The following is a 9,880-nucleotide window of genomic DNA, read 5'->3' on the forward strand; positions in this document are numbered from 1 at the left end:
GTGTGTTCAGGCTTCCCTACCCACCCTTCAGCTTTATTCCTGATTTCCCATTTAGAACAGTAAGTGGTTAAGACCACAGAACACCCTTCACATGGTTTCTGGCACGCCCAACACCCTTCATCTTGGCTTCAATTATATTAAGTGTATAAAGCCCTTGCTGAAGCACACTGGTGTTAGCCCTTCTGCTATTTTTCCACTGACTTTCATGAAATTGTGACAAAAAGAGAAATCAAAGTTTTCAAAAAAAATTTAATAGTGAAACCCATTCATCAAATGAAATCCTTTCAGGAAGATTATTTTCTAAAACATTTATAAAGCCAGTTAGATCTGGTTGGAGTAGAAGTAGAAGATGACAAAACAGACACATAAACTCCTCCACACACACACACACACACACACACACACACAATACACACACACATATGCTTGAATGCACACTAACACCATATGTATGTTCACAACACTCTTCCCTTCCCAGGGCTCCAATTCACTCTGACCCACAAATGCAATTCTGAAATGGGTCTGTTTTCCCATCTCTGTCTTAGCTATTAGAACACTAAGTCCACACACTGATAATTTGCTTATTTCTTACAGAGCAGATAAGCGAAACTTCTCACTTGGCTCTCTACTCCAAACAAAACTAACAACCCCAACTGCTGATCGCTTCTACCAGTCAAGACTGGTGATCATTAATCAGAGGCATATGGGTCACCAGAGCATTGCGGTCAAATGAATGGCACAATCTAAATTTGAACAGTGTGCAGTATATGTAGCCAACTGACCATGATGGTCCTGGGAAAGCCTAGATTACAGGACTGCCGGGAGAGATGGGAATCCATTGGGGAGTCCCTGACAAAATGTAGTGTTTCCCTGGAAGACACCTGTTTTCAATGTTGTGGCAGTCACCAACCCTCAACATAGACGCAGGAAAGGGAAGCCAAGGCTGCTGTTTCACTACATGCAAAACCCATGGGACAGAACTATCTCTGCATCTAGGCTGTGGCCCATCCATTTCCTGATTAAATATTCAACTACAGCTGTGTAGGTGGCAGCTTTGGGAGGACAGAAGGAAGCCCCATGTCTGATCTCATCATTACATTGGAATCCACATTGTCTGGCCCTGGCCTTGTCTACAAGAAGACTTAGCTGTGTACCATGGCTTCCTTGGCACTGCTCACTCACCAACTAAACATACTTTACCAATCTAGCATTACCTAATCAGTTTTCTGGGGGTATTTTTTTTTAACCTTTGCAAAAGGTTTGTTAGTAATTTACTACTTTCAAAGGTTAAGAGATTTTTCCTTGACAGCCTCTCTACTATATCCTTAACTTCTCCACATCCTTTGGTTTTTGCATACTTTATGTACTTTCTACTTTCAGTGACTATATTTTTCATTTATAGAAGTTGAATTTGTATTTTCAGATCTGCCCCTCTCTGCCTCTGCTGTGTGTCTTATACTGTTACAGGTTAATATTTCTTTCTTTTCTCCCCTCTTTAATCCATACAAATGTATTTATTTTATGATGTCTCCAATTGTTTTATTATTTTCAATTCTTAGGATGTGTGTTTCTCAGAATCATGTCTGCAGCTTCCCCCTCATGGGGATGAACTTGTCATTTTCTATATTTTATGTTTCTACTGAGTTCATCTATTGTGGAGGAGGTTTTGTTCCAAGGTAACTAATGTACCTTAGATTATGAAAATACCTCTGCAGGCTGGTTTCTTGTTTGCTTGTGAGATCAGGGAGATTTTCAATGGTCTTGAGGTTTATAAATTGATATCTAGGTTTGTGGTAGCTCTATTACACACCTTACAAGTTTAAGTTTTGTTTGTTGTTGTTTGTTTGTTGAGGTGTGTGTGTGTGTGTGTGTGTGTGTGTGTGTGTGTAGAGGCCAGAGGAAGAGCGTACCTGTCTTGCTTCATCACAACCTCTACCGTATTCCCTTAGATGAGTCTCCCACTGAATTTGGAGCCTGTAGAAATTCTAGGGCTAGGCTGGCAGTCAACAAACCTTAGAAATCCTCCTGGCCCCTGCCCCATCCCTCTCAGTGATAGGATGACAGCTGTGAATGGCCATGGCCAGCCTTTTACATGGAGGCTGGAATCCAAACTCGGCTCCTCTGCTTGTACATCAAGCATCCTCATCTGGGCGTCTTCCCAACCTAAGCACATAAATATTGATCCCAGAATCTCCTGGGATAGAATTCAATTCAGGGTCTTCTTCCTTCTGTTTTTTTTTTCTATTTGAAACCTGTGTTCTCTTCATTTTATATGCTGATATCATTGACTTACCCACACACAAATACTATTTTCAAACATGTCCAGAATTACATACTTTAATTAAGTGCACCAAGATTAAAATACTACACATTGATTGTTCAATATGAAAAATAAAGAAGTTTATATAATATTTGTTTCTGGCTATGTATTTCCTTTTATTGATAAAATTAGAAATTTAGCCATGAAATTTTGCATTATAGTTTTTGTATGATTTCCTTAAAGTTATATTCTTCATTCTATTTAATAGTTTTTGTGACTTTTGTGCTCATATCCATATTTACAGGTTTTAGTGTTTAACATTTAAGTTCTTTCATAACATGATTTCCTTAGTTCTGCTGGGTTTGGTTTTGTTTATTTACTTGGGTTTTTTTTTTTTTTGGTTTACTTGTTTCTTACCTACCCTTACCTACCCAAACCTCTAGAAAAGAGCCCCCAGTATAACTCTGGAAGCTTTGAGCATTGGAGAATGCCTGTCTGTAACCTCAGAATTGAAAAAGAGCTTGTTTCAATATGTAATCTTGGATTCAGGCTTTTTTCCCTTTGAGAATTTTATTTCACTGCTGTCTGGCATTTAAAATTGGGCAAGAGAGGATACAGTAATGCTGTTTCTTTTAGCTTAGCAATTGTCGTTTTTTCTTTCCAGCCTAAATGTTTCTCTGAGTCTTTCTACATTGATGATGTTTAAATTGCTGGATCAGACTCTATGTTCTGATTTTGAATCGTATGTGGGAATGTATATTGAAGATCTTGGTTTTCTCTTTGTTTTGTTTTTGTTTTTCTTCTGTTGGGAGCTGTGTTCACATGGCGTTCTTCATTATTGCCCTTGTTCACTTACCCTGTTCTCTTCTTTAGTAACACATTTATCTGTCATTTATATGTCTGCTTTCTTTACCCTGGAAGCATCTCTGTTTCCCTTACATGCGATCACATATGAGTAGCTGATAGATACAGAGGCAATGCATGACCCTCTGTTCTCATTCCCTTGCCTTTCCCTCTCGAAGTTGGTCAAATTAATTCTCCACAAGTGTCTTCCTGTTCCTTGTTCTCATAAATTCTAGCACCCTCATTAACTTTGAATGTTATTCCATTGTCTTTTGGTTCCTCAACAATCTTTTCTTTATTTCTAGTAAAAAATCTTAAATTATGGTTGTAACTGTACCTAGGATATGTCAACAGTATGGCTACCTAAATGGGACCTGAACAATGACCATACCAATAGACATGCTGCTATAGAAGGGGGGCCCTACCCATAGACAAAGAATTATAGGCAACTAAGAGCTGGTGAGAGTGGTAGAAACCGTCATCCTCAGTGATGAGCCCCCAGTTGATTATCCCACACCAAGTGACCAGCCCTGAAATAATGTACATGCATGCAAAGCTAAATGAACTGAGCGAGTTATATTTATACACTTATGTATTTGTACATTTCCATAACAATTAAAGAAAGAGAGGCCATGAGTTTAAAAGGAGTGGGAGAGGAGGGTGCATGGGAGGCATTGGGAGAAGGAAAGAAAAGGTGAGAAATTGTGCATGTTGTTCAGTTTTACATGTTCAATTTTATTTGATCAAGCACATGAAATCAAGGAAATACACTTCAATCTGCCATTCCATTGAGTGACAGAAAGTCTTCCACTTGATATGAGATGTCATATGAACTGACTGTCCCTCTCTCAGGGGTCACACATCTCCTGCACTAATTCTAGAACTCACAAATAGAGGGCATGTTTTCTTTTTTAATACCATGACTTCCAACCACAAGGCAACTGCTTCATCTTCTACTTTATCACAGAAACCACAATTGCTTCCAAGTCTGGGGGAAGGGGGACTGTCTTTTCGAATCAGTTGGAAGATTATTTTATACATTTGTGGATATTCTGAAGAAATTTTGACACAATTAAGTCTTTATCTTTGTGCACATGTTAAGTACGCTAGTGCTATACTTCACAGATTCTCCTCCCAATTCTGGCACTTAGATCTCAGTTCCGTTAGGGATTTATCTTGCAGGTGTATTGGTGTTTGATGAGAGAGGGCATGAACGCCCCTGACTGATGACCAGATGCCGTGGGAAGCTTCCCACAATGGAATTCCACTTAAACTTCTCAACGACTTTCTTGGATGATAAGGGAAAGAGGTGGCGGTGGATAGCATATAATTGTAGACCTCGCCATCACCAGTTAAAAGCAAAGATTTAAGGTTCTCTGTAACTTATGTGAGGTCTCATGACTAGAAAGTTGTGAATTTCCTATTTGAATCCAGGTTTTCACCGGGTTCTGCTGCCTGCTGTTGTCACAGCTCCTGCTGCACTGGCTCTGATCACGTCCCCCACACCAAGCAGGTGACCCAGCCTCCTCCACATTTCACACGCTCTCTCTCCTCTCAGACTCTGTGCTCCCAGCAAGCAGTCTAGCTATTTGCCATCCAATCTCTGTGCTTTCCTGCCCTAACGGGCACATGGATTTGAGAAGATATTTTGATAAATGAAATAAGAAAATGATAGTGGTATCAGAAATTACAGGAATTTGGTTGGCTGATTCAGAAATTTTTGTCTTGACTCTGTGAAGACTTTGGTTAAGAATGACTTGACTGTCTGCATAAAAAGGGCTACAAATGCAGAAAAGGATATTAGGATATTAATGTCTATTAGGATGCTGATAGAGCACTCCTGTCAGAAGAAACTGAACCTGGCAGTAGCAGTGGGAACAGAAGAGAGCAGAAAGAAGTCAAGAAAAAGAGAGCAGAGCTACTCTTCTGTATTAGTGTTTTCCATTGCTACAACACAGTACCTGATAATTTATAAAGGCTAGATAATTTATAAAGCAAATAAATTCATGTAAGTCAGTTTTGGACACTGAGGATCCCAAGCAAAGTGGTCTTCTCTGCTCTCTGTTGAGGGTCCCTTTGGGCCCCTTGGGTGTGTTTTGGCATGATGGAAGGCATCATGGCAAAAGTATATGCAGGTGGTGAGAAAAGTAGTCCGTGGAAGGATACAGGTCAGCCGTGCTCTCTATATCTCTATAACAGCCATCTCCAGTGCTGAAGTGCCAGGAGACTTCATCTCCTCTCACCATGGCCACTTTGGAGGCAGTGTTTCCAACACGTGAACCTTGGGGATCTCATTCAAACCATATGGAAGCTGAAACAGATGACTCCAAAGACTACCGTGTGAATTCCCATGTACCAGTGGGATGTTGTACATAATTTCATTAGAACACTTGGTAGCAAGCATTGTGTCTTTGAGTCTTCATACTTACTTTTCCTGTATGGAGAATAATGTGAGGAGGAACTGAGGCTCAGAAAACCTGTCACTTGGCCAAGGTCACAGACATGTGGTTGGCCAACCTGTGACTCCAGCCCTATAATGTCAGGACACAAACTCAGCGTCTTTCAGGCTCAAGACTGGCCATTTCTGAAATAGTTCTGCAAACATTTTAGCCAAGGCTAAAATGAAACAAAGCCCACACACATATGACTGTGTATTTTACTATCATTTCTAATGCAGTTTAGAAGATGATTAACCGCTATACAAATGCAGCTACTTACATTTAAAGTAATTGACTTTACACATGTGTGCCCTCTATCACATTGTCCAATATTTTAGGTGTTCGATAGCCACAGGTGGCAAATGGCTGCCCTGCTGAATGGCAAAACTATAGAGCTCTTCTGTCGTTGTCCAAAGTTTTATTGCAGAGTGCTTGGGCTAGAGCTGTCTCACACAAGACCAAAATCTCTTTGTTTAGAGTTCACTCAAGCTCTAAATAATCTCTCGTTAGGATTTTACCTGGCTCTAGATATATCTGTGAGTACCTGCATTGTCTAACCCAGTAGCCATTAGTCACCAGAGTCTGCTGAGCCCTGGAAATATGACCGGGCTGACTGAAACTACTCCAGAAGTGAAAGGTACACACTAGATTCCAAAGCTTTGCTATCCGTAAAGAACGTAACAGACAACATTAATAATTTTACACTGAGCATACGTTGAAATATTTCTTTGGATATGTTGGGTTAAAAAATGCACTGTTGAAATAAATGGCCTGTGTTCTTTTATAAAAATATTATTTAATGTTGCTACAAGAGTATTTTCAATTATATCCGTGGCTTGCACCATATTTCCTCTGGACAGTCTGCCATAGATCCCTGCACTCGTCTTTGAATGGGGAGTGAGTGCGTGGACACAGCACATGTGTGCAGGGGGGGTCTAGGTGTAGAGGGGGGAGGTATATGTGTGTGTGTGTGTGTGTGTGTGTGTGTGTGTGTAGGAAGCCAGGGTTGGACAATGGATATCTTACTCTAACATTCTTTAAGACAAAACTTCTCATTGAACCTGGAGGTTGCTTATTTGGCCAGGGCAACTGGCCAGCATGCTCCAGCCATCTCTGCCTCCCCAGCCCTGGGATTCCATGTGTGGCACCTTTGCCTGGCTTTTGTACGTTGATTCTGGGGGTTCAATCTTAGGAGCCACGCTGTTCGGCAAACACTTTGCTGAGTGAGTCATGTCCTGAGGTCCCACATGAGGGTGCTTCCAGTGAAACAAAACAAAACTTAAAGTTCAATTCCTCTGTCACATTAGCCACCGTTCTGTCACTCCATAGCCACGTGTAGTTAATGGGTGCCATATTGCAAGTCACAGAGGGAAAACATTGCCCTTGTCACAGAAAGTTCTATCAGGCAGTACCAACACAGATTGTAGAAATGGCAAGAGGCACGGAGGTGAATTATGAAGGATGTGGCAGGTTTCCATGGCGCCTAGCCCTGCAGCACATAATCCGCTGTCTCCTGAGTACCTGTCCCTGCTTAGCTTTGTTAGACCTGTTTGTGAACAACTTACTTCTTCATCCCTCTCCCTGCAAGGACTTTGGTGTGTTTATCTCTGCTGCAGCACATCTTCCTGCCCACCCTGCCCACCCCCTGCCATGTGTATGTGTAGCTAGCATGTGTTTTGTATGAGACGGGTATTTAGGAAGCCTCTGTTAGACGGCTGCAGGGGCAGTGGCAATCAAGAGAGTGGAACAATGTGACCGAGCAACAGGGAGACCTGGGAGGCTGGGAGCATGCGATAGGAGAGGGGGGCATATGCCAGACTCCATGGAGACAGGAAGAAGAGCTGCAGAAAGAGAAGAGGACACCAGAGAGACAGGTAACTGTTGACCCAAAATCTTTTCGGTGTGCCCCAAACCCTTGAACCCACCCCACAAGCTCCCTACAAACAGTAATGAGAGAAGAGCCATTCACAGGCTCGGGCAGCAGCTACATAAGAAGTGCAGAATAAACCGCAACTATTATTACATGATACATAAACATGCAAAACCGATGAATGGGAAGAATGAAAATTAAGGGTCTGATGAGGAGGGAGAATGACAAATGGCCTCTCTCTGGGCCAGCTGGTTTGAGTTACATTTTATGGGCAACGTGTGAATTCCGGCGCCCTTGTTGAATTTGCGGCAGACTCACACATTAGTTTTAAGGCTCCCTCTCGAATAGGAACATCATAACGCTTTTTAATTGGTGCTGATAAAAAACGTAGCCTTACTTGTAGGTGCCTGAGAGAAGTGAGTTGTGAAATTGGGTTTTCATTAAACCTAATGACGGAAAATTAAGCATAGTGCGTCTGGCGAAATGGGGTGTGATAAAAAACATCACTTCTGCATTATCGAAGGTTAATAAGGGAATAGGTGAGGTAAGATACATCGGAAAAGGGAGTCCAACCAGTTGAATTAATAAACCTTGGAAATCCCTTGGTTCCAAGTCCTCGTGGCATCATTAGTGCTGGCATCGGCATTATCACAAATGTTGCAGCAATACGAGTTGCTAAATTCCAAATGCATTTATTTTCCATCCCACTGTTGGTTTTGCTGACACTAAGTTTACAGTCTGTCTAGCAATGTGTTTGGGGGGAAATATCCATATTGATAGCCTTTTTCAGTTTGGAAACGTTTGGCGTCTCACAAAGATTTGCCAGGTGCCAACTCCAAGGAAGCCTGCCTCTGCCAAGCAGCTGGTTCCCCATGCAGCCTGCACCCTGTGTCCTTTAGAAAGTTGGGGGCAGGGCATACCTCGGTGGCATCCGCATAATGGTGTTTAGCTGGGAAATAAGAGCTCTGGCGTTTGATTTGATGTCACCTCCATCTCCAGTCCCATGACACCACCACAGGAGCGCTACTGGAAGGATGCTTCCAATGCAAAAGGATGCTTCCAATGCAAAAGGATGCTTCCAATGCAAAAGGATGCTTCCAATGCATGCCAGCTGGGACACCTACGGCCAGGAGTGTGAGTCTTTAAAATGTGGGATTCCTCTGCAGAACCCTCAACGGTGGGTGTCACACTGGTTCTAAGAGTCCTCACATTCTCAGCTCTTCTGGATCTGCCTCCATTTATCTGCCACAGCACGGTCCCACCGTTCTTCTTTATGCCAGCCTCTCTGCTCTTAAACGTGTCTCCATCTCTCAGGCTCAGGCAGCTCTAAGTATTTTCTCTTCTCGACCATCAAGCTTTGAGTGTAGACTCTTTTTTTTTTCCTACTTTGCCACTGTCTAAAAAAAAAAATCCTTGGATGAAATGGGGTCTCATAAGTCTAATGCATAATCAAAAGAATGTAACGTTAGCAGGGACTCAACCCCACTACGTGCCAGGAGTTACATTCAATCAGTGCTATTAAAGATGTATCAAGCTATTGCCAAATCGTGGGAGAAAAAGTGGGAAATATTCTCAGCGCAGCCAGGAAGAGTTTTTAGCATCTCCATGTAACCCTTCTTTCCTGTGTGTGAACTTGAATCCTTGATGTCTGTCTGTTAGATAATTTAGCTAATTCTCAAAGGCCGACTCTGTCTTGTCTACTCATTGCATTGAAGCAGAATATGCTGAGACCATAGGCGACACACAGATACTTCAGCTCCTGGTGAGGTGTGGCCCAGTCAGTGTCTCAAGCTCAGGCTAATCAAAGCCATCGCTTGTCCCCCCTGGAGATGGTAACAAGTGGGGTCAGACGGAAGGGACCCCGACTCAATACAGATGAGCACGTGAGGGAAACCAAGGCTCTCATCCCAGAACTGAGGGGGTTCCCTAGACATTATACTTTCAATACTAAAGCTGAAGAGGGGTTAGGTTAAGTGTGGCCAGTTGGTCACTCTGCAGGCCGCACATGTCTCCCCAGTCTTGTGAGGAACTGACTTTGATGTTGGACTGGATTGTGCTCTCCCGGAGAACCTGTCTGACGGATTATTGTGACAGGAAAGACAGGCTGAGGGGGACATGGCTTTCAAAAAGACAAGTTGCAGAAAGCTCTGGAATATATACTAAGTCTCTCAGGAGATGAACATGGCATTGGCTTCATGGATGTCTGCGTGGGGGCCTCAGAGTCTGAGAACATCTGGATGTGCCCATCAACTGCCACATCCGGCAGGTCTTATCTCTTGTATGGTACAAACAAAATGGCCCCAGGGCAGAGACTGTCAGAGTATTTCAGAGAATGTGAACATGCCAAGCCTAGATGATTCTGGGAAGGAGAAACTGTTTCCAGAGTGACCAGACAACAGAAAGTATTTAAAGGAGCTCCGTAGAGATTTCTGTGAGGGGAAGGCATAGCTACACACACACACACACACA

General features: G+C 42.6%; 1 protein-coding gene across 1 annotated transcript in view; it reads left to right on the forward strand.

The window, feature by feature from the left end:
* Ptprt (protein tyrosine phosphatase receptor type T) overlaps positions 1-9,880 on the forward strand; it is a 1,017,256-nt gene that overhangs the window by 957,464 nt on the left and 49,912 nt on the right. The gene's annotated exons all lie outside the window — the stretch shown is intronic.

The sequence above is a fragment of the Alexandromys fortis genome, unplaced genomic scaffold (genome assembly GCF_014885135.2).
Source record: "Alexandromys fortis isolate MF-2015 unplaced genomic scaffold, M_Fortis_MF-2015_v1.1 scaffold_27, whole genome shotgun sequence".
Classification (NCBI taxonomy): Eukaryota; Metazoa; Chordata; class Mammalia; order Rodentia; family Cricetidae; genus Alexandromys; species Alexandromys fortis.